This window comes from Palaemon carinicauda, chromosome 13, assembly GCF_036898095.1.
Source record: "Palaemon carinicauda isolate YSFRI2023 chromosome 13, ASM3689809v2, whole genome shotgun sequence".
NCBI classification, from domain to species: Eukaryota; Metazoa; Arthropoda; class Malacostraca; order Decapoda; family Palaemonidae; genus Palaemon; species Palaemon carinicauda.
Genome location: NC_090737.1, coordinates 2,711,279 through 2,736,410, shown reverse-complemented (window position 1 = coordinate 2,736,410; position 25,132 = coordinate 2,711,279). Strand labels below are relative to the sequence as shown.

At 44.5% G+C, this 25,132-nt stretch overlaps 1 long non-coding RNA gene across 1 annotated transcript in view; it reads right to left on the bottom strand.

Moving 5' to 3' along the window:
- Nucleotides 1-605: 605 nt before the first annotated feature.
- LOC137651870 (uncharacterized) overlaps nt 606-25,132 on the bottom strand; it is a 31,763-nt gene continuing 7,236 nt past the window's right edge. Inside the window, exons 2-3 of the long non-coding RNA XR_011046107.1 lie at nt 3,791-3,913; nt 606-781 (exon numbers count right to left, since the gene is read on the bottom strand). This is a non-coding gene — a long non-coding RNA (uncharacterized lncRNA). The remainder of the gene's footprint in view (nt 782-3,790; nt 3,914-25,132) is intronic.

Here is a 25,132-nt window from a genome sequence, read left to right as displayed (position 1 = left end):
AGTTAGTGATTGGTATTGAACCAATGGGATATAAATGGAGTGACCATCGTAACACTGTAATTGCTACTGAACTATGGGATATAGTGTAAATGGAGTGACTATCGTAACAGTTATTGTTATTATACCTATGGGATATAAATACAATGAACATCATGAGTGATTACTATTGAACTTATGGAATATAAAGGGAGTAACCATTATAACAGTTAGGCCTTACTATTGAATCTGTGGGATATTAATGGAGTGACCATCGTAACAGTAATTGCTACTAAACCTATGGGATATACTGTAAACGGAGTGACCATCGTAGCACAGTTAATGGTTGCTATTGAACTTAGGGATATAAATGGAATGACCATCATAATGATTACTATTAAACCTAAGGGTATAAATGGAGCGAGCATCGTAACGGTGATTGCTATTGAACTTACTGGAATATCAATGGAGAAACTATTGTAACACATTCATTGCTATTGAACATACAGGATATAGATGAAGTGACCATCTTAACACATGACCCACAAAATTGGTCAATTGAGCATTTCATGATATTTGCAATAGTGTTGTTACGATGTTCCAGAAATGCTTGATGATAGACTGGCCTCTTCAGTTGAGACTATTTGGTTCTTGCTTGCAAACTTTCTGTAAACTTTTCCTGTTAAAAATCGAAGAGCGTTCGCTGCTGATCTTCATCGCAAGTGCATACATGCTGTTTAATTTTCTCCATTGACCAGGAGGATATACGTACTTTCCTCTTTTTTTTTTTTTTGAGAGTTATAGTCTGAAAAATAAATAAAGGATGTTAATTGCACGGATATATAGGTCTTATTCAAATGTTAAACTGTGCACTGCTATATCAAGGCTATGCTTTTAACAAAATGTTCTGCATGATCAACTATAAATACGAAATATTCTAATATATTAAAAACAAAATAGAGGAAACATCAAACTAAATATGTCCATGAGATTTATAATAGGAAATAATATAACCAAAAGAATATCTTGTAAACGTGGAAAAATATTGTCTTCTATATTCTAATAAGGAAATAGTCTAACTTATTGACTGACCTCAGGTCATCCAATGTCTAATAGGAGCTCTCACTAATTCTTAAGAGTTACCCCCCTAATCCATAAGAGCTGGCCCTGATCCTTAAGAGCTCCCCTAATCATTAGGAGCTCGCCCTAATCCTCAGGAGCTCCCCTTGATCCTTAGGAGCTCGCCCTAATCTTTAGGAGCTCCCCTTCATCCTTAGGAGCTTCCCCTCCTAATCCTTAGGAGCTTCCCCCCTAATCCTTAGAAGCTCTCCCTAATCCTTAGGAGCTCTCCCTAATCCTTAAGAACTCGCCCTGATCCTTAGAAGCTCCTCCCTAATCCTCAGGAGCTCCCCCCTAATCCTTAGGAGCTCCCCCCTAATCCTTAGGAGCTCCCTCTAATCCTTAGGAGCTCTCCCTGATCCTTAGGAGCTCCCCCTGATCCTCAGGAGCTTCCCCTAATCCTTAGGAGCTTTCCCTAATCCTCAAGAGCTTCTCCTAATCCTTAGGAGCTCCCCCCTGGTCCTTAGGAGCTTCCCCTAATCCTTAGGAGCTTCCCCTAATCCTCAAGAGCTTCTCCTAATCCTTAGGAGCTCCTCCCTAATCCTTAAGAACTCGCCCTGATCCTTAGAAGCTCCTCCCTAATCCTCAGGAGCTCCCCCCCCCCAAAGCCTTAGGAGCTTCCCCCTAATCCTCAGGAGCTCGGCCTTGATCATTAGGAGCTCCCACTAATCCTTAGAAGCTCCCCCTAACCCTTAGGAGCTCCCCCTAATCCTTAGGAGCTCCCCTCCTAAACCTTAAGAGCTCCCTCTAATCCTTATGAGCTCCTCTTAATCTTTCAATTTATCCCTGAATTTTCTCCAAGAGACACTGAAATATTAATGAAAAAATTGAATGCACAAATTCTACGGAAAAATAGGATTCATTGACACTAACAGTTTCATGTGTAGTATATTACTTAGTATATAATAGAACCGTTCTCTGCAAGTGAATGATTAAATGTAGTGTTTTCATTCTAATAAAAAAAAAAAAAACTATTTGCTACTTCCTAAATTGATCTAGTAAATATATAATTTTTGTAACAAATACCATTTTAAATTTTCCTTATATATTGTCCAGATCCTCCGGAGTAACTGCAGCTATCTTATCATATTAAGTAATTAGTTTAAGTAGATTTTATGGTTAAATCTTCAATGAATTAACCAACTCATTACCTCTGCCGAGGAAGTTGGGAGGAGGCTATTTTTTGGCCCATCTTTGTTTGTAGTCTTTGAAAAACTTCCTGGCCATAATTTTACTTATAGAGTAGCGAAACTTTCCGGGATTAATTTTTGTTAAGACGTTAAAGTGATTCAATTTTAAATGCCTGGGGTCAAAGGTCAAGCGAACCGTCGACCGAATTAACCTTATCTTTAAACCCAAGTTCTTACATGGTTGCAAAATAAGGTTAGTTCTACCTAGATTCACCATCTTGCTAATATTGCTTTGAACTATGGAATAACTCATCAGACCGACTCATTAACCTACTGTAGTCTCGACTTAATCTGTATACTTCATCTAATTACTAACCTATTCACCGCCAATAAAAAGGCAACCTCGTCTTTAACATATCAAAGCACAGAACAATAAGACATGTCTTTTGCCCATGAATAATCAATGTTACCTTACATAAATCAAAATAATATTTCCAACATTATCCATTAACTATATAATCCTGCCTTTATCAACAATTAACTGTTATATCCTGCCTTTGTCCCTTGACCAAGGTATCACACTAAACAAATTACTAACCTTATTCTAAGTTAACAAATGAATTATTGTTCGACTATTATAATGTTTTTACATTACCGAATCTTTAGCAGGAGTCTGCATGACACTTATAATTGTAAGTTCATAGCATTTGGTACTCCATTGTATGAATCTTAGTCTCAGGTTATACATTGTAACAATTTAGAGACAAACAATGTCTTAGGTTAAGATGTGTATCCTGCAACCCTAAGAATTAATATCATCATAGTATTAGGTCTTAGAAGTTACCCACTTATGATCAGCAACCTCTAGGGCAGGATCGCATGTCCACAGATGGTTTTACTATCACAATCATACACAAAATAACAGTGACCAGGCAAGATAGGGAGACACCAAGCATACGTGTATATAACCAGTGGCTGAAGTCAAAGTGGCTTATGTGTACGCTGGCGAGGGGCAGGGTTTTCCCACCACAAACCAGTTACTACTGATACCTTGTTATGAAATTTAACAGGCGAGTTCCAGCCAAGCGGAAACCATACTCTTATCAAAGGACGATGGTTTGTATTTGTGTAGGAACATAGGCAATCCACCACTACCATAATCTATTGACAATCAAATCCCCCCTAATCAATCAAGTAATACAATAATACTTTAGTCTTCTAACAGGAGCACTTAAAACCTTCGACTACCTTCATTAAGTAAAAACTAGAATAAGTAACTAACAAATGTCAATGCAGTAAAGAAAGTCAATCCTAGGGTAATCTACTAACAAGTAGACTTTGGCTTGAACACTAGGAATCAAATTATTTTTGAAATTAAATGTTACTCAATTCATAAACTTGCCTCTCCTAATGCAAGCCATTGACAATCTATAATCATGAATCCATAAATAGGGAAAATCCAATTTCAATTTACTCAAAAGTCAGACTTCAATCTGCTAACAAGCCAACATTTTTATTCCTAATACCATTCAACCCTAACAAACAATGCTCTTTGATAACCTTACCTTTAAGACTCCAGTTACTGCAGTAAGCTGGTTATCTTCATAGATTTAATTATCTCATTGAAGAACAGTAAAATTATAACCCTTCAATTCTCAGTGTTTCATTGCTCACTGCTCAAGATGCACCTGAAATAAAATGAAAATATTTCTAAAACACTCGAATTTTGTATGATATCAACAGAATATAACAAATTTTATCAATTATCTTAAAGAACCTTTCAAAAGGGAATGTTACTGAATCACTGATATTAACGTATCGACTCTCATAAGTTTAGTTTTCAAAATGAACAACCTATTGCCAGATATTTTTCATTCACTGAACACTATTATACTTTTTATCCTTAGTAACAATTATTGTTGGCTCAAACCATCAATTTTCATATTTCTCAACCTCTTGAATTGCACAATTTTCATGGATTCCCAGGAGGAAACGATGTTTTACAGGAGGGGATACAAAAAAAAACAAGTGTATCCCACCATGTACAAATGACAAATAAAACAAATCACACCAAAACTATTGTGATATGAGATGCCTAGGCATTTTGTACAGAGAACAGAGTGAAAGACCGGGATATATCACGTCTAAACCATACCCACCTAACCTACCCTAGGGTGCTAGGTGATCATTTTCATTTGATTGATTCTTCACCCTGTGTAACTAATCCTTTTCTTAATCAGTGATGCTACATTATCACTTAGTAAATCTCACAGAGCTCCCTATGTATATCACTATTACCTTATTAAAAACCATTATAAATAGATTGCATTCCCCGAAAACCACTTGTGACATGTTGCAGCCGGCGAGTAAATGAAGATGACCTTATTATCAAATATTTTTCCCCAAATCACTTTCTACTAACAGGTTAGCCATTAAGTAACTCCATAGGGTTTAAGAAACGACTTGCCTAGAATATTTTAAGACCTGTAGCATAAAAATTTAAAAGTTCAATATACTGTAGCTCAAAAGGTTAGTTAGTGAATATATCAGAAAAAGATTGAAAGTTCCTAAACCCATGTGACAATAACATAGATACAATTACTCAACACTAATTTCTAAAACAACAAAAAGTTGAGCCAACAATTTTTATATTTTACATGTGTTGCTTTATAAGTAACGGATTTTGAGCGAAGCGAAAAATCTATTTTTGGGTGAGATAGCCATGGCGTCCTGATGGAAGGTTCCTTTTTGGTAGCTTCCTTGGGTATAAGACTACTAAGATATTCCCAGAGAATTTAACCACAGGTTATCACAGAATTCTAACTTCTGGAGCGAGTATCTCAAAGGTTTCCCTTTAAGACATCGTAATACAACAGGGGACACGCATGTCTGAACGCGCCACATAGCTATCTTCACCCCGAACAGAGTTAATGCTTCGGTGTGTAAGGACTGAGAATAGCTGGGAGCCGTTCCACAGCTAATCTCACTCGTGGCTACTACTGATACTCGAGACGTAAACAAACGGACGCCATTGCTCTAATGACGTCACGCCCGTCTTCATCCTGAAGCCAGTTGCTGCCCATCACCATGATACAGTTGCACAGGGTGGGAACAAAACTGGACGAAGTAGTAGGGAGGGTCCATCAGGACGCCATGGCTATCTCACCCAAAAATAGATTTTTCGCTTCGCTCAAAATCCGTTTTTTGGGCTCAAGCCATGGCGTCCTGATGGAAGAGTACCAGAGAATCAATGTATCGTGGTAGATTTTCCCCCAGTATTAAGTGCCTAGGCATTGACAAAACAGCAAAGTAATCTTAGATAAAGAACCATAGGAACGAAGTATCCTGCCCCCCTTGGCAGGAAGTTCCCATGGGCTATGCCGACGTCAAAGTGGTATTGAAGGGCTATTCATCCTGACAGAAGAACTTGAAGAACTTAGAGATGAAGCGGAATGTTTGGTATTTGTATAGGAACATTCTGAATTTAGATCAGTGGTGGTTGGGCACTGTGTATAGAGTTCATCTCTTGGTTATCAGAAGTAAGTATTCGTGTAGGAACCTTACTTAGTCAGGGTGAATATAATTTAGGATTAAACATCTTAAATTCTTCATAACCATAAGAAAGGAGGAATAAATAAAACTATGACAGGTATGTATTTCATAGTAAGTAGGAGCTGAAAGAGACGCATAAGTAATAAAATAGAAATTTTATTTCACAATGCAGAAATTAAATAATTTACAGCAAAAGTAAAGTTCATTTACAGTAATAATAATGTACATAGAAATAAAGGCTTGCTCTTGAATCTGAAAAGGAATTTCAGGATTAGTAGGTACTCGTTCTCGAGGAACGCAAGTCTTTAAATAACACATCATGCTCAAGGCATGCGGCACTTGTGTGACACTATGACATTTCACCTGGGATAAGAACAGTTATAAAAGCACTAAGTGTTTTTAGACATCACTATGAATCGCTCGAGGGTCAACATAGGCACCCGAAGAGTTAGAGTCCCAAGTAACTCACTGTTCTACGCAGAGTTAGGTGCAGGTTTCATAACACTACCTGCGGCTACCACAAAATGTTTGACTTCGTGCACTTGTTTCGCATAATGTTTAAAGAAAACTCGCGAGGACTTCCAGCCCGTGAAGTTTTTAAGGCTTTCAAAGTCCATGCTCTGAAAGAAATTCAGAGAAGATGCCACTTTTCTAGGATCATGACCAGCGGGTGTACTGTTCGGATCCGCTCTGCGAATGAAGTAGGTGATTTTCGCTCTTAATTGTTTCAGTGACAGGTCGCTGCCCGATGTTTCTCCTTTGAAGAGTTGGCCTCCACCAAAGTTCGAAGTTCTGCGAAGATAGACCTTGAGACTCTCTACTGGACATAGAGAGACATCCTCCTTCAGGGGGCATATTCTCCAAGGGCCCCATCTTTTGGTGGGTAATTCATTTTTAGCGAGAAACGTCGGATCAGGGGAGAGGGTCACTTCTCCTGAATCGGTAAACAGGATGTGTCCTTCTTCTCTTGATAATGCCACTATTTCGCTGACTCGAGCTCCCGAAGCGAGAGCAAATAAAAATATAACTTTCTGAGTCAGATCCTTGAGGGGGCATGAATCATTGTCCAAGTTGGAGGCAAATTGGAGTACCTTGTCTAGTGACCAGGAGATCGGTTTCGGAGGGGGTGCTGGACGTAGGCGAGCACATGCTTTTGGTAGTTTGTTGAAGATGTCGTTGGACAGATCAATTTGAAAAGCATATAGAATTGGTCTAGCCAAGGCCGATTTGCAGGTTGAAATCGTATTGGCTGCTAATCCTTGTCCATGAAGGTGAATGAAGAAGGACATACAGAAATCAATTGTGATTTCTTTAGGATTTTTTGCCTTGACAAAGGAGACCCATTTCCTCCAGGATGATTCATATTGCCGTCTCGTGGATTCGGTCTTGTATTCCTCTAGGAAGTCTAGACTTTTCTTCGAGATCCCAAACCTCTTCTTTGCGGCAAGGGAGAGAAAATCATGAGATGAAGGTCCTTGATTTTCGATGATGAAGCGAAAACAGTCGACTTCTGTACTTGTTGAGAGAGAACTGGGCCCGGGAGAGGGATCAGCTTGGGCTGCAGCTCCAGGACCAGGGGGTACCAGTTGCTCCGGGGCCACTTGGGAGCCACTAGGGCCGCTGTCCCTTTGAAGGTTCTCAGTTTGGAGAGGACTTTCAACAGAAGGTTGGTGGGAGGGAACAGGTAGATCTTGGACCACCTGTTCCAGTCCAGTGACATGGCGTCCACCGCTTCTGCTTTGGGGTCCTCGTACGGGGCTACGTACAGAGGAAGTTGATTGTTGTCGCTCGTTGCAAAGAGATCTATCTGAAGTTCTGGGACTTGGTGAGAGATGAAGGAGAACGATCTTGCGTCTAGAGACCATTCCGACTCTATCGGGTTTGTCCGAGATAGAGCATCCGCTGTCACATTGCGGAATCCTTGTAGGTGAACTGCAGACAGGTGCCACTTCTTCTTCTCCGCCAGACGGAAGATTGGGAGAAGCACCTGATTTATCTGGGGCGATCTTGAGCCTTGGCGATTGAGACAACGAACTACCACCGAGTTGTCTAGGGTTAGACGGATGTGGATCGAGGGCGGCGGGGATAACTTCTTCAGAGTTAGAAGGACCGCCATGGCCTCCAAGATGTTTATGTGGAACGTCTTGAATAGTGGAGACCAGGTACCTTGAACCTGTTTCTGGTGGGAGTGACCTCCCCAACCTTCCAGTGAGGCATCCGTGTGGATGTTGAGTGATGGAGGAGGGTGTTGGAGAGGAATGGACCTTTTCAGGGCCTTTTCTTCCGACCACGGCTTTAGGAGGCGTCGTAGTCTGTTTGGAAGCCGTCTCTTGAGGTCTCTTCGAGCGATGGATGCCGAGCGTCTCCAGACTCCCGCGGCATCCTTTAGCTGTGCACGAAGCACTGGGTTTGTCACTGAGGCGAATTGTAGAGAGCCTAGAACTCGTTCCTGCTGTCGTCTTGAAATGCGTTTGGATTTCAGTAGTCGCTTGACAGACCCTGCTATTTCCTTCCTTTTCTTCTGGGGGATGGAAAGGCGGTGTGACTGAAGATTCCAGTGGATTCCCAACCACTGAAACTTCTGAGCTGGAGAGAGGCGAGATTTTTTCTCGTTGATCTTGAATCCCAGGTGTTCTAGGTACTGGGTAACTTCGTTGCAAGACTTTGCACACTCTTCGGGCGATGGAGCCCAGACTAGCCAGTCGTCGAGGTAGGCCATCACCTGGACGTTTCTTAGGCGGAGCTGTTGTACTATGGCATCCGCCAGTTTTGTGAAGATCCGAGGGGCCACATTGAGGCCGAAGGGCATGGCCCGGAAGGCGTAGCTTTTCCTTTGGAGTCGAAATCCTAGGTAGGAGGAAGCGTGATGGTTCATTGGAATGTGCCAGTAGGCATCCGCCAGGTCTATAGAGACCGTGTAGGAACCTTGAGGCAGAAGGGTCCTTATTTGTTGAAGCGTCAGCATCTTGAATTTGTTGTTCTCTATGAACTTGTTGAGGGGGGATAAGTCCAGAATGACTCTGAGTTTGTCTGAGTCCTTCTTGGGAACACAAAACAGTCTCCCTTGGAACCTGGTGGACTTTACCTTCCTTATCACCTTCTTGTTCAAGAGGTCTAGAACATATTCTTCCAGAAGGGGGGTTGATTGCTGGAAGAACTGCTGGAAGATTGGGGGTGGTTGCGTCCAACTCCAGCCTAGACCGTTCTTGATGATGCTGTGTGCCCAGGGATCGAAGGTCCAACGATCCTGGAATTGGCGGAGTCTTCCTCCCACCGGAAGCACTTCATTGCTTCTGGTGTCCCGAGGACTTGTTGCCTCGGCCGCTAGCTCCCTTTCCTCCTCTACCTCTGGAGGGACGGCGAGATGCGTCTCTGCTTGCACCCCTGAATGAGCCTCTACCTTTGGCATGAAAGGTAGTTGATGGTTGCTCAAAGGCAGGGGTGAAGACCGGTGACTGTGACAACACCGGTTGGGGGACCAATTGAAAGGTCTGTTGTGGTTGGGCAACCACTTGGGAGGTAGCGGGTCCCGGAAACTGACGTCTTTGCTGACGTTGCTGGGGTTTTGACTTTTGAGGTTTCCTCTTAGGCTGAGGTCCGTCGTCCTGAGAGGGTTTCCTTTTCCTGGACATGCCCCACTTGTGGAGAAGGTTCCTATTCTCCGTGGCGGCTCTGTCAGTTATTTCCTTCACAAGGTCAGAAGGAAACAGGTGCTTTCCCCAGATGTTGGAGGAAATCAGCCTCCGGGGTTCGTGTTTCACGGTGGCACCGGCAAACACGAATTCACGACAGGCTCTTCGAGCCTTTATGAAGTGGTACAAGTCCTTCATTACCGTCAGTAAGTGGGATTTGGAGAGTACCATGTAGTGATCTGGTACTCTAGTGTCACAGGCCATAACTTCCAGTTGGACTTGATGAGAAAGAGATGCCGCAAGCCTCTCCTTCGTGTCTTGTTCCCGGCGAAGGAGGTGATCGTTGAGCTTAGGGAGGTCTTCATTAAACTGACGTCCGGCGACGTCAGGATCGAGCCTTCCCACGACGAAAGTATGCTGAACATCTTTCCAGTGTCGAGCGTCAGGGGGGGTCACGATGGAGAAGGGTCTGCACTCCTCCAGTGCAGGGCAGGGTTTCCCTTCTTCCGCCGCTTTAAGGCATGCAGCTAAGGCCTTTTCCAAGAATGGAAGAACCGCAGTGTCAGGTGCAACATACGTAGGGTGCTTCTTGCTCAAAGCCGGAAGCTTAGAGCAGGTAAAGCCTCTACTCTTAAATGCGGAGGCTAGCATAGCCTGGGCCTTTGTGAGATCGAACACTATCTCTTCTTTAGGTTCGGTCTCTTCCTTCGAGGCAGGTTCGGAACGAAGCCGGACGTAACAGTCCGGGTAGGCCTCAAAGCTTGGGAAGAACTCCACATCTTCCAAAGGGACCGTGCCGATCTTATCACTGACAAAGATCCTGCCGGTCGCAATAACCATATGCTCTGCATACCTCCACGGGTTGGCATGAGAGCAAGCGGGGAGATCCTTGACCGAAATCTTCTTCGGCTCTCTGGATCCTATCATCGACCTGATGGACTCCTGGTTCTCCTTCAGCCTGTCGTCCATGACGGCTCTAATCAGCCGGATCAGTTCTTGAGTAGAAGAAGAAGGATCCGGAGTCGAGGAGGTAGATGGAATAGACATTTCCGTCGGTGTAGGAGTAGGAGGGGGGATGGACGAGGGAGCAGCTTCTAGCTCCGACTCGGTGTACTCCACCTTGTCTTCGTCCTCTTCGGCTCCTTGAGCCATGAGCGTCTTCTCCGTGTCTTCCGAGACGTCTGAAATCTGTTCATCATCCTCGGAATCTAAACGGCACTCGTGCATGGACTGAGCCATGACCACATCAGGTTCCACCGTAATTTGGACAGTGGGGATCACATCTTTGGGTACCACTGAGTCAGGGGAGGCCTTAGGGAACAATAGTGACCTCAGTTCTTCGGTGGCCAGGTACGGTCCGGTAGCATTTTTCTGGAAGCCACGCACCCACTTGCGCAGCTTTTCACGAGAAATGTCTCTAACCTCCGCTGAAGGAGGGTTATGGAAGGCCTCAACTAGGTGGGCCTGGCAGACCGTACAATCCAGTGGATTCCAAAACTTCAAATCCCCTTTCTTGTCTGCACAAGGGGCGTGAGTCCTGCAAGCCGTATGCCCGTAAAACTGCGGGCGTTTCACAGCGCAGAAGGCGAAATCACACTTCATCTGCTCCTCCTGTGGAAGAAAGAGAAAATGAGTATGGGGGAGTCATAAGAATGGCTCTTAAACTAAGTTAATATTAATCATTAATTTTAACTTAAAGAAGGTGTGATGCATAGAGAATGAAAATAGTAAAGGAGAACATGCTCCATGCATCTCGCCCGGCTGGTTACCATAAGCTTGGTCCCTGGATAATCCAAATGACCGAGGGCACTGGATATAGTTTCCTAGAATTCCAAGTATTTTGGAATTCCATGGAAAAAACCAAGGACAAGATTGGGATCGAATTCATTCGGTTCCCAGTTAAGGGCCAGAAGGCCTCATTTAAAAGGTAACTGCTTCTGGCAACCAGCCGCGCTAAGATGCACATAGCATGCTGGAATAGAAGAATGCAAAGAGACAGCATGATCACTAATAGAGCAGTACTAGGTACTGATCTTAATAGCAGAAGCAGCTTATCTGTTTGCGATATAGGGCTATCATAGTCTTATGATAGCTACAGTAAGGGGGTGCAAGTATTCTTGACGCCTCCGGGGCATCCGGCAAGCCGCCGGCATGCCGGAGCTCGCTCCAGCATAGATTCTGGCATTAGGACAGACAATTTTCAAAGTCAGTTAAATACCAGGATGGCGGCCGCCGGCACAACGGCGGCACGCCGGCAGGGAGCGGCGGCTCCGGCAGTCGGAGGATGCCAGGTTGGTGACTGGGATAAGGATGGTAAAGGCTGTATCGGGTTGCCGGCAGTATATGCCGGCACTCCGGCGGTCGACCGGCAAGCGGACGACTAGATAGGAGTAGGAGAGCTGCCGGTAGTAGCCGGCGGCAGCCGGCAGTCCCTCGGTACACGGGGGGCTGGCGGCAAGGTTAGGGAGAGTCACCAAGTAGGAGGCAGGTATTGCCGACAGTAGAGGCGGCAAGAGACCGGCACCCGGATAGGGAGAGAGACAGGGGGGAGGGGGGAAGGGATGTAGGAAGTACCATCAGGATTCCAGACATCCCTCCCCCTCCCTGAGGGGGTGTACCCATGATAGAGGCAGGCTCTAACATCCATGAGCAGGGGTCACTAGGGACCGGGAGCAAGGTAGCCCAAGGGAGGGCTAGGGAACACCCAAGGGGGGGGGGGGGGAGACTCCCATATGCAGAACTATACTGGTAACTAACCTTATAGGACACTATGAAGGTATATGTACCAGAGCGGACTGCACAAGGAAGCTCGGGTAGCCCTACTCTTCCACCCTAAGGAGGAGTTGTAGGACAGGGGACAGATGAGTATAAACTAACCTAAGCATAGGCTAGGCTATACAAGAGATAGGTGGGGAGGGAGAAGAGAGAAGTCTTCCCAGGAAGGGTTTCTGTACCAGAGCGGCCACTAAGGAAAGGGAGGACACTCCCTAACCTAAGATCAGGCAGATCAGCTAAAACGGTGCAAGAGTACAGTTTCAGCATGGAACAGAGAAACCTTCCTAACCTAACCTAGAACAGGGCTAAGAGTCCTGAACTAGGAAAGGAAGAAGACATATCGCTATCGCAGGAAAGTCATAGACTATCCTAGCCATAGAGGTAGGCTAGCCTAACCACACTCTCGGACGCAGCCCTAAAGGGGGTTCATTCCTTTAGGGAGGACAGAGAGGCGATATATACTCTATTAGACAATTAATCCCTTTACTCAGAAAAGGAATCAAGGCTAAATAGAGGGAATGCCAAGGCAGGGGATGAAGGAAGCATATAGGGGTCCTAACATTAGGTTAGGCTAGAAAGAGTCACTGACTAGCCTATCCCCTATATGGTCCCTGAAGGCGAAAAACATTTGCATCACTGTCAAAAGTATTGTAAAATAATAATGCCACTATCTTCATAACTTAGTCTAGGATCACTAATAAATCATGCATGAACACTTGTATGTAGGCTCCTGGCCTGTGGGCTATAGTAGCCGACTGGTATGAGGTCAATCGATGACCGATAAAAAGCGTCTAAACACGATATAAAAGTTCCTAGCTATGAAGACTAAATAAACTAATGTATTCGATTAGTATATAAAGCCGGAAACGTTGTTGTGGCTAACTAAATAAGACATGCATAACAACAACGACGCCATAAAATGGCGGGTCCGGTAGAGGCACAGCTCTGCCACAAAACAGCAATTATCTCGAAAAGTAATATTTACTTTACGGCCAGAGCTTAATTAAACAATACTGGAACCTTGTACTCAACTTTCCAGAAGAAGGCGAGGCTGAAGGTAACGACATAGCGAAGATGCAAAACGATAAAGTTAACACAGGGAAAATCCGTCTAAGTAGGGCAGCTACTAAACAAAGGATGAAGACGGGCGTGACGTCATTAGAGCAATGGCGTCCGTTTGTTTACGTCTCGAGTATCAGTAGTAGCCACGAGTGAGATTAGCTGTGGAACGGCTCCCAGCTATTCTCAGTCCTTACACACCGAAGCATTAACTCTGTTCGGGGTGAAGATAGCTATGTGGCGCGTTCAGACATGCGCGTCCCCTGTTGTATTACGATGTCTTAAAGGGAAACCTTTGAGATACTCGCTCCAGAAGTTAGAATTCTGTGATAACCTGTGGTTAAATTCTCTGGGAATATCTTAGTAGTCTTATACCCAAGGAAGCTACCAAAAAGGAACCTTCCATCAGGACGCCATGGCTTGAGCCCAAAAAAGTTATTATTCTCTTGACCCTCTAAATTTAGAACAAAATATCCCCAAACAGTGAGTAATCAATCATTTTTTTTTCTTTTATTAAGGAAATTCCTGGTAGGTACGTAGAAGGTAAGGGTATGGCAGTCTAAGGGGAATAAGTAAGGATACATCAGGAAGGGTTGGGGAAGATAAAGATACAGCAGTCTAATGTTGGGGGATTGGGTAATTGTGTAGGAGACCTCCGCGCTCGATTTAAAAGTTTCTAAAAGTAGAAAACGAAAGAAAACAGTAAATTAGAGCTACAGTTACCTTGAAACTGTGAGATAATCCTCCTACAACCACCTAACTCTTACACAGAAAATGTAAGCATAAACCTACTACTACAATTATGGGGGACCCCAGTGGGAAGCGGGGTTTTTGGGTGGGGGGAGGAGGAGAAAAGTGATTTTTCGGGGCACTACCGAACCTAATACAACTACCTACCCTACCCTGGGGGCCATGTACCCCTACCTAGGCCTACGGGGGGGGGGGGGGGGGCTCGGCCCCCCCTGCGACCCCCCCTTAAGGCCACAGTAATTTTCAGGGCACCACCGAACCTAAGCCACCCACCTAACCTAGCCTATGGGGCCCTGTACCCCTACCTAGGCCTACCGGGGGGGGGGGGGGCTCCGCCCCCCCTGCGACCTCCCCTTAAGGCCACATTGAGTTTCAGTTCAAACGAAACAAATTCAAATGAAAACGCCTTTTGCAAAAAAAGGAACACAAACTTCAAATTAGTCTCAATATCTAACTTTGCGTTTCCAAACCATGTACCTTTGAAACAAGACACGAAAAAATTGCACCTCCTCTTCCTTTTCCCACGAGTAACCACACTACGATCACACCGGAATGCTAATTTGTTGTAATCTATACGGCACACATTTTCACAATTAGGGCACTTTTTCTCTGCCAAAATCAAACCATGACGTTGAGCAAATGCAATTAGCAAATCAACTTTCCCTGAATAATGTACACAAAAATCGCCATAAGAAATAAAGCAATTGTCATAAGTGACACAGTCGGAACGGGATGAAGGTCCTGCTAATTGCTCCATACTTCACGGCAAAATGAGCTTTTCAGTTTGAAGGGAGATCCGAGACGTGCAAAAATATTCCTCCGTGGAGCTTCACGTAAACTGTGGTAACTGGTGGAAAAATAGCAGGGATAAGTTAAGTAATAAGTGTCAGCATTGGCTAGATTTGTAAAAACCGCCATGATTGGTTTTCAAACAGTGTGACGTCAAGAAAACACCTGTTATTGGTTAGAATAGCATTGAGAACTAGTCTGCCATACACAGTAAGGCGGTGAAACAGCTCATTTTAGCAAAGACATCACACAGTAAACAAAAACAAACACTTAGAAAAAATCCAAGTGAAACATAACTATACACACGAATATCTTCGTTAAATAGAAGCTGCTCCTATATTGACTATTATATAAGCATTCTATATGATATAATAGTGAATTGTAGGTGTTTAAATTCTTCAAGATCTTCCGCGGAGCTCTCCTACACATTTACCGGGGATTGATAAGGAACTGGCACCCAGAAGGGGTGTCGCAACGTGGATGTAACCCCAAGAATAGCTTTAAGGTTAGGTTAAGCGGGGAACTAAAGGTTAGGTGGTGTTTGTTTGTTTCCCTTCTAAAATGTGATTTTTTTGTCATAACACCTGAAATTATAGTCAGCCCTTGATATTAGCAGGGGTTAGGTAACAGAAAAGGTGGAAATAGTGAGAATCCATGAATACTTGGTGTCCTAGGCCAAGTCAACTCATAACCTACTAACTCACTGCCCACTGACTAACATACTAAGTAACCCAATGTACAGTCTAATATTGTATAAATTTGGTTTCTATCACAGTATAAGAATTGCATCAGCGTATGAACACATTTCTGAAACATGTTATTTTGATAATAAAATAAATTTTTAAATATACTTACCCGGTGATTATAATAGCTGCAACTCTGTTGCTCGACAGAAAAAACTCTACGGAAAAATTTGCCAGCGATCGCTACACAGGTAGGGGGTGTACTCAACAGCGCCATCTGTCGTTCAGATACCCAGTACTCATTGTAAACAAAGAACTCAATTTTCTCCTCGGTCCACTGTGTCTCTATTGGGGAGGAAGGGAGGGTCCTTTAATTTATAATCACCGGGTAAGTATATTCAAAAATTTATTTTATTATCAAAATAACATTTTTCAATATTTAACTTAGCCGGTGATTATAATAGCTGATTCACACCCAGGGGGGTGGGTAGAGACCAGCAAAATATGTTTACATCATATGAGCTAAGATTTTTTTTTTCATTTTAGAAGTTATCAAAATAACTAAACAAAATAAATAGGTACCTGGTAAGGAAATCGATTTGAACAATTACTCTGTCTTTTTAAGTACGTCTTCCTTACGGAGCCTCGCGATCCTCTTAGGATGCTCAGCGACCCCTAGGAGCTGAAGTATCAAGGGTTGCAACCCATACAACAGGACCTCATCAAAACCTCTAATCTAGGCGCTTCTCAAGAAATGACTTTGACCACCCGCCAAATCAACTAGGATGCGAAAGGCTTCTTAGCCTTCCGGACAACCCAAAAACAACAATAAAAACATTTCAAGAGAAAGATTAAAAAGGTTATGGAATTAGGGAATTGTAGTGGTTGAGCCCTCACCCACTACTGCACTCGCTACTACAAATGGTCCCAGAGTGTAGCAGTTCTCGTAAAGAGACTGGACATCCTTAAGATAAAAAGACGCGAACACTGACTTGCTTTTCCAATAGGTTGCGTCGATTATACTTCGCAGAGATCTATTTTGTTTAAAGGCCACGGAAGTTGCGACAGCTCTAACTTCGTGTGTCCTTACCTTCAGCAAAGCTTGGTCTTCCTCATTCAGATGGGAATGAGCTTCTCGTATTAACAGTCTGATAAAATAGGATAAAGCATTCTTTGACATAGGCAAAGATGGTTTCTTAACTGAAACACCATAAAGCTTCAGACGGGCCTCGAAAAGGTTTAGTTCGTTTTAAATAGAACTTAAGAGCTCTTACAGGGCATAAGACTCTTTCTAGTTCATTTCCAACCATACGATAAGCTTGGAATATCGAACAATTTTGGCCAAGGTCGAGAAGGCAGCTCGTTTTTGGCTAGAAAACCAAGTTGTAGAGAACATGTAGCCGTTTCAGATGAGAATCCGATGTTCTTGCTGAAGGCATGAATCTCACTGACTCTTTTAGCTGTGGCTAAGCATACCAGGAAAAGAGTCTTTAAGGTGAGATCTTTCAGGGAGGCTGATTGTAGCGGCTCGAACCTGTCTGACATAAGGAATCTTAGTACCCACGTCTAAATTCCAACCAGGTGTAACCAAACGACGCTCCTTCGTGGTCTCAAAAGACTTAAGGAGGTCCTGTAGATCTTTATTGTTGGAAAGATCTAAGCCTCTGTGACGGAAGACTGATGCCAACATGCTTCTGTAACCCTTGATAGTGGGAGCTGAAAGAAATCGTTCTTTCCTCAGATATAAGAGGAAGTCAGCTATTTGAGTTACAGAGGTACTGGTCGAGGATACGGATACTGACTTGCACCAGTTTCGGAAGATTTCCCACTTCGATTGGTAGACTCTAAGGGTGGATGTTCTCCTTGCTCTAGCAATCGCTCTGGCTGCCTCCTTCGAAAAGCCTCTAGCTCTCGAGAGTCTTTCGATAGTCTGAAGGCAGTCAGATGAAGAGCGTGGAGGCCTTGGTGTACCTTCTTTACCGTGTGGCTGACGTAGAAGGTCCACCCTTAGGGGAAGAGTTCTGGGAACGTCTACTAGCCATCGAAGTACCTCGGTGAACCATTCTCTCGCGGGTCAGAGGGGAGCAACTAGCGTCAACCTTGTCCCTTCGTGAGAGGCGAACTTCTGGAGTACCTTGTTGACAATCTTGAACGGAGGGAATGCATAAAGATCTAGATGTGACCAATCTAGGAGAAAGGCATCTATATGAACTGTGCTGGGTCCGGGATTGGTGAGCAAAATATTGGGAGCCTCTTGGTCATCGAGGTTGCGAAGAGATCTATGGTTGGCTGGCCCCAGGTGGCCCAAAGTCTCTTGCATACATCCTTGTGGAGGGTCCATTCTGTTGGAATTATTTGTCCCTTCCGACTGAGACAATCTGCCATGACATTCAAGTTGCCTTGGATGAACCTCGTTACTAGTGATATGTTTAGACCTTTTGACCAGGTGAGGAGGTCCCTTGCGATCTCGTACAACGTCAGAGAGTAGGTCCTTCCTTGCTTGGAGATGTACGCCAAAGCCGTGGTGTTGTCCGAGTTCACCTCCACCACTTTGCCTTGAAGGAGAGACCTGAAGCTTTTCCAGGCCAGACGTACTGCCAGTAGCTCCTTGCAGTTGAAATGCATTGTCCTTTGACTCGAGTTCCATATTCCCGAGCATTCCCGACCGTCTAATGTCGCACCCCAGCCTACGTCCGATGCGTCCGAGAAGAGAACGTGGTTGGGAGTATGAACAGCCAGGGGAAGACCCTCTCTTAGGTTGATATTGTCCTTTCACCAAGTCAGACAAGACTTTATCTTTTCGGAAACCGGGATCGAGACCGCTTCTAGCGTCTTGTCCTTTTTCCAGTGAAAAGCTAGATGGTATTGAAGAGGACGGAGGTGTAGTCTTCCTAGTGACACAAATTGATCCACGGATGACAGCGTCCCTACCAGACTCATCCACAGCCTGACTGAGCAGCGTTCCTTCTTCAGCATCTTCTGGATGGATAGCAGGGCTGGGGGCTGATCGTCTTGTTGTTCAGCAACGTCCTCATCAGAGGGTTCCTCATCCGAAACTGATGAGGAAACGGCAACGGAGTGGGCAACGTCTGGCTCGCTGAATCCGGTCGCACTGGTGGATGCGTGACGGAGCCGGACGCAATATCATGGAACTGCTGCACAGTCTGTGAACTGTCAACAACCATGGGTGCGCGAGGAAGCACAGCGTCAACCCGAAACTGTCTAGACCGTCTGGGTTGTGCAGTCAACACCCTACCGGGTTGCTGAGGTTGACGCACTGCGTCAAAACAAGTCACCTCTGCTGGTTGTTGAACGTCCTGAACGTCAACAACCACCTCCGAGCGTCGCTTAACGTCAACGTGCGGCTGGCAACCCACACTGGGTCGCATCGGTGGAGGAACCACCTCAACTGGCAGACGCGAGTAGGTTACCTCAGGGTCAACAGGGCGCACAACCGACCGGTTGGAAGGTTGTTGGCCAGAAGGTTCTTCTCCGCATTTAAGTCCTCTATCAAGGACGCAAGCTTGGACTGCATGTCTTGCAGCAAAGCCCATTTAGGGTCTACGGGAGCAGGTGTGGCAACAGACGGGGTTAGCGACTGAGGCGGAACCGTTTACCATCCCTGAAAGCCTTGTTATGCGTGACATAATAGTACAGCAAAACTTCAAAGGCTCGACAACAGCTGCGAAGTTGACCTGTAAACAACTTGGAGCGTCTCCTGGCTAGGCGCCAGGGAAAGTCTACCAGAATTGAGAAGTCTATCTGGGCAGAGGCATGAACTCCCAAGCCGAGAACTTCTCTCGTGTCATATCAGACTCTCGCTCTATAAACCAGTTCAAAAGAAGGGAAAGCAAAGGCTGTATCCCCCAAACTCCTCCTGGTGAAAAACCAGTCGCCTAGCCAACGTAACGCTCTCTAGGAGAGCGAGAGAGCACTAGCTTAAAAACAACGGCTTCGAAGTAGCTAGGCCTAGTGTAAGCTCTGACGGTTAGGCGAACGAGGAGCAGCAGTTACAAAAAGATCCGGACGAAGATCCTTAAAAAAAATCATCATGATTTAATTAAAGTCCATAGGAGGCTAAGCAGCTTTAGGCTCCTCTCCATCTGACAGAGTCCTCAAGGGAATATCAGTAGGAGGGAGAACAGCAACTTCCTCATCTACAGGAACCTTGTCCGATAAAAGCTGAGTCTCTCACTGGTGCATTAGTAGCGGACCAGAACGCAACGTCATGTAACTGCTTGACAGTCTGTGAACTGTCAACACCTGAACTGTCAACCACAACAGGTGCGTGAGGACGCACAGCGTCCACTCGAGACTGCTTTGACTGCCTAGACTGAGCAGTCAAAACAACTCTAGAATGCGGAGGTTGACGCACAGTGTCAAAACAAGTCAACTCCGATTGTTAGTGAACGTCTTGAACGTCAACAGGAGCATCAGCCAGTGGCCTAACGTCCAAATGCGGCGGAAAAACCACACGAGACCACATCGAGTGTGGTTCTAAACAACCTGACTGACGTGACTAAGCTACGCCAACGTCAACAGTAAGCACAAAGGAACGTTAGGTTGGCTGAAAGCCAGGATATCGATGAGATAAACGGCTAGACTCAACGGACTAATCGGCAGAATAGTCTTCCATAAGGGAGGCAAGCATATACTGCATGTTTTGCCATACAACCCCTTAAGGATCAACGGAAATGGTTGTGGTAATAGACGAGGGTAACGTCTGTGACCGCAACACTTTGCCTACAAAAAAAGACTCTCGGAGTCTGTGTTACGCTTTTGTTAGGCGGCGAGCAGTTATCCGATGACTGCATAGGGTCAGAGCTGTCCTAATGGCTGTAACCAGGACGCTGGACCTGTCCTGAAAGGACTGACTTTCGCTTAAGGGCTTCGAAACCTTGTGACAGGTTTCTTATGCGAAAAGCCTACGGATGGCGAGGAGAAACAACGTCTCTCTCGTCTTATGGTAGGGGAGATCTTGGTAAGATACACCCGATACCATAGAGGGAAAACGTCTGTTCGTTGGTCAAGGCCTCTCGAACCCATAAGTCGTTTGACATTACTTCTCCCCTGGGCTTGGGAGCTTGTAAGAGGTCCCGGACTAGGTGAACGACAGGCACGAACAGACGAACCCTCGGACGCAACACTGTAACACTTTGCGCCTCGGACGCAACACTGTAACACTTTGCGCATATCACTTTATCACTTGGATTTTCTGTTTTGCACTTATTTCTACCTGAAACACGCAATTCTACCCTTCATTAACAGGTAGTAATTGCGAAATTAGTCGTATAATGCAAGCTCATAATACCAGCAAAAAACAGAAAACATATTTTAAGATAAAAAGAAAAATCAGTGGCTGGGAAAGAGACTAAACACTAGTTCATATAACTACGTTTTCAATCTCTCACCGCACATAGCCTGGGGACGAGAATAAAAACCTAAAAACGTTTTATCCTTCCTCCCCGTACAGCGACTAGGGACGTGAGTAACATGAGAACAACGTTACCCGCTTGAACGGAACGTTTTCTCTCCTCTCTCTCCCTCCGTCTCTATCTCTCTCTCTCTTTCTCTCTTGATTTCGCACCTAAGAGAAGAGCCCAATTATATATCGTCAAAAAAAACATGTTATTTGACTAAAGGAAAAAACTGAAAGGTTTTTCAAATAAAAAGTTCCTTTAAATTAGAATTTAAAACATTTAAGCTAAGAAAGAATGAACAAAACGTCAGAATCGATTTACTCTTACTGCAAAGTGAAACCGTGATACACTCTCTCTCTATCGTAACGATAGAGCGCACGTTGAACGTCCTGAACGTCAACAACTGCGTAGCATAAAAAACTAAACGTTAGTTCATCTTTGAAAACAGTACGAAGACTATCAAAGAAATTCTTTCATAAAATATTACATTTAAAAAGTTTTAAATCCTTAGCTCTTTAAAAGCTAAAGACGATATAAAGGGCTCAACGTTGATTAACTTCGGTTTCCAAGTTAGGACCGCCTATTCTCAGGAAAGGTCTATATAAACAAAGCATTAAAATTTATTTTTATATGTTTATAAAAAAAAAGGAAAGTTAATCGAAGAGGCCTAATAAAGGCGGAGAGATATAAAATATATAGAGGAAAATCTATAACGTGATAAGATAATTACTAAAAGCCTAAACACACTTCCGTCTAAGGGAAGGGTCGGCCATTTAAAAGTGAAAGAAAGTCCATACTCTCTTTGTCACCATAATTAAATCTATCCAAAACGAGTTCAAGTTTTAAGATGAAGATAAAACACCTGCATAGCGAAAGCTCAAAACTAGAATAGTGTACTTCACCAAATAGTTGTGAAAATAAATCCAGTTAGCAACAGCGAATTAGTAGGTCTTGCCGGTAGTCCGACAGAGAGAAAATTGAGTTCTTTGTTTACAATGAGTACTGGGTATCTGAACGACAGATGGCGCTGTTGAGTACACCCCCTACCTGTGTAGCGATCGCTGGCGAATTTTTCCGTAGAGTTTTTCTACCGAGCAACAGAGTTGCAGCTATTATAATCACCGGCTAAGTTAAATATTGAAAAATAAATTTTAATGCTTTGTTTATATAGACCTTTCCTGAGAGTAGGCGGTCCTAACTTGGAAACCGAAGTTAATCAACGTTGAGCCCTTTATATAGTCTTTAGCTTTTAAAGAGCTAAGGATTTAAAACTTTTTAAATGTAATATTTTATGAAAGAATTTCTTTGATAGTCTTCGTACTGTTTTCAAAGATGAACTAACGTTTAGTTTTTTATGCTACGCAGTTGTTGACGTTCAGGACGTTCAACATGCGCTCTATCGTTACGATAGAGAGAGAGTGTATCACGGTTTCACTTTGCAGTAAGAGTAAATCGATTCTGACGTTTTGTTCATTCTTTCTTAACTTAAATGTTTTAAATTCTAATTTAAAGGAACTTTTTATTTGAAAAACCTTTCAGTTTTTTCCTTTAGTCAAATAACATGTTTTTTTTTGACGATATATAATTGGGCTCTTCTCTTAGGTGCGAAATCAAGAGAGAAAGAGAGAGAGAGATAGAGACGGAGGGAGAGAGAGGAGAGAAAACGTTCCGTTCAAGCGGGTAACGTTGTTCTCATGTTACTCATGTCCTAGTCGCTGTACGGGGAGGAAGGATAAAACGTTTTTAGGTTTTTATTCTCGTCCCCAGGCTATGTGCAGTGAGAGATTGAAAACGTAGTTATATGAACTAGTGTTTAGTCTCTTTCCCAGCCACTGATTTTTCTTTTTATCTTAAAATATGTTTTCTGTTTTTTGCTGGTATTATGAGCTTGCATTATACGACTAATTTCGCAATTACTACCTTTTAATGAAGGGTAGAATTGCGTGTTTCAGGTAGAAATAAGTGCAAAACAGAAAATCCAAGTGATAAAGTGATATGCGCAAAGTGTTACAGTGTTGCGTCCGAGGCGCAAAGTGTTACAGTGTTGCGTCCGAGGGTTCGTCTGTTCGTGCCTGTCGTTCACCTAGTCCGGGACCTCTTACAAGCTCCCAAGCCCAGGGGAGAAGTAATGTCAAACGACTTATGGGTTCGAGAGGCCTTGACCAACGAACAGACGTTTTCCCTCTATGGTATCGGGTGTATCTTACCAAGATCTCCCCTACCATAAGACGAGAGAGACGTTGTTTCTCCTCGCCATCCGTAGGCTTTTCGCATAAGAAACCTGTCACAAGGTTTCGAAGCCCTTAAGCGAAAGTCAGTCCTTTCAGGACAGGTCCAGCGTCCTGGTTACAGCCATTAGGACAGCTCTGACCCTATGCAGTCATCGGATAACTGCTCGCCGCCTAACAAAAACGTAACACAGACTCCGAGAGTCTTTTTTTGTAGGCAAAGTGTTGCGGTCACAGACGTTACCCTCGTCTATTACCACAACCATTTCTGTTGATCCTTAAGGGGTTGTATGGCAAAACATGCAGTATATGCTTGCCTCCCTTATGGAAGACTATTCTGCCGATTAGTCCGTTGAGTCTAGCCGTTTATCTCATCGATATCCAGGCTTTCAGCCAACCTAACGTTCCTTTGTGCTTACTGTTGACGTTGGCGTAGCTTAGTCACGTCAGTCAGGTTGTTTAGAACCACACTCGATGCGGTCTCGTGTGGTTTTTCAGCCGCATTTGGACGTTAGGCCACTGGCTGATGCTCCTGTTGACGTTCAAGACGTTCACTAACAATCGGAGTTGACTTGTTTTGACGCTGTGCGTCAACCTCCGCATTCTAGAGTTGTTTTGACTGCTCAGTCTAGGCAGTCAAAGCAGTCTCGAGTGGACGCTGTGCGTCCTCACGCACCTGTTGTGGTTGACAGTTCAGTTGTTGACAGTTCACAGACTGTCAAGCAGTTACATGACGTTGCGTTCTGATCCGCTACTAATGCACCAGTGAGAGACTCAGCTTTTATCGGACAAGGTTCCTGTAGATGAGGAAGTTGCTGTTCTCCCTCCTACTGATATTCCCTTGAGGACTCTGTCAGATGGAGAGGAGCCTAAAGCTGCTTAGCCTCCTATGGACTTTAATTAAATCATGATGATTTTTTTTAAGGATCTTCGTCCGGATCTTTTTGTAACTGCTGCTCCTCGTTCGCCTAACCGTCAGAGCTTACACTAGGCCTAGCTACTTCGAAGCCGTTGTTTTTAAGCTAGGGCTCTCTCGCTCTCCTAGAGAGCGTTACGTTGGCTAGGCGACTGGTTTTTCACCAGGAGGAGTTTGGGGGATACAGCCTTTGCTTTCCCTTCTTTTGAACTGGTTTATAGAGCGAGAGTCTGATATGACACTAGAGAAGTTCTCGGCTTGGGAGTTCATGCCTCTGCCCAGATAGACTTCTCAATTCTGGTAGACTCTCCGTGGCGCCTAGCCAGGAGACGCCCCAAGTTGTTTACAGGTCAACTTCACAGCTGTTGTCGAGCCTTTGAAGTTTTGCTGTACTATTATGTCACGCATAACAAGGCTTTCAGGGATGGTAAACGGTTCCGCCTCAGTCGCTAACCCCGTCTGTTGCCACACCTGCTCCCGTAGACCCTAAATGGGCTTTGCTGCAAGACATGCAGTCCAAGCTTGCGTCCTTGATAGAGGACTTAAATGCGGAGAAGAACCTTCTGGCCAACAACCTTCCAACCGGTCGGTTGTGCACCCTGTTGACCCTGAGGTAACCTACTCGCGTCTGCCAGTTGAGGTGGTTCCTCCACCGATGCGACCCAGTGTGGGTTGCCAGCCGCACGTTGACGTTAAGCGACGCTCGGAGGTGGTTGTTGACGTTCAGGACGTTCAACAACCAGCAGAGGTGACTTGTTTTGACGCAGTGCGTCAACCTCAGCAACCCGGTAGGGTGTTGACTGCACAACCCAGACGGTCTAGACAGTCTCGGGTTGACGCTGTGCTTCCTCGCGCACCCATGGTTGTTGACAGTTCACAGACTGTGCAGCAGTTCCATGATATTGCGTCCGGCTCCGTCACGCATCCACCAGTGCGACCGGATTCAGCGAACCAGACGTTGCCCACTCCGTTGCCGTTTCCTCATCAGTTTCGGATGAGGAACCCTCTGATGAGGACGTTGCTGAACAACAAGACGATCAACCCCCAGCCCTGCTATCCATCCAGAAGATGCTGAAGAAGGAACGCTGCTCAGTCAGGCTGTG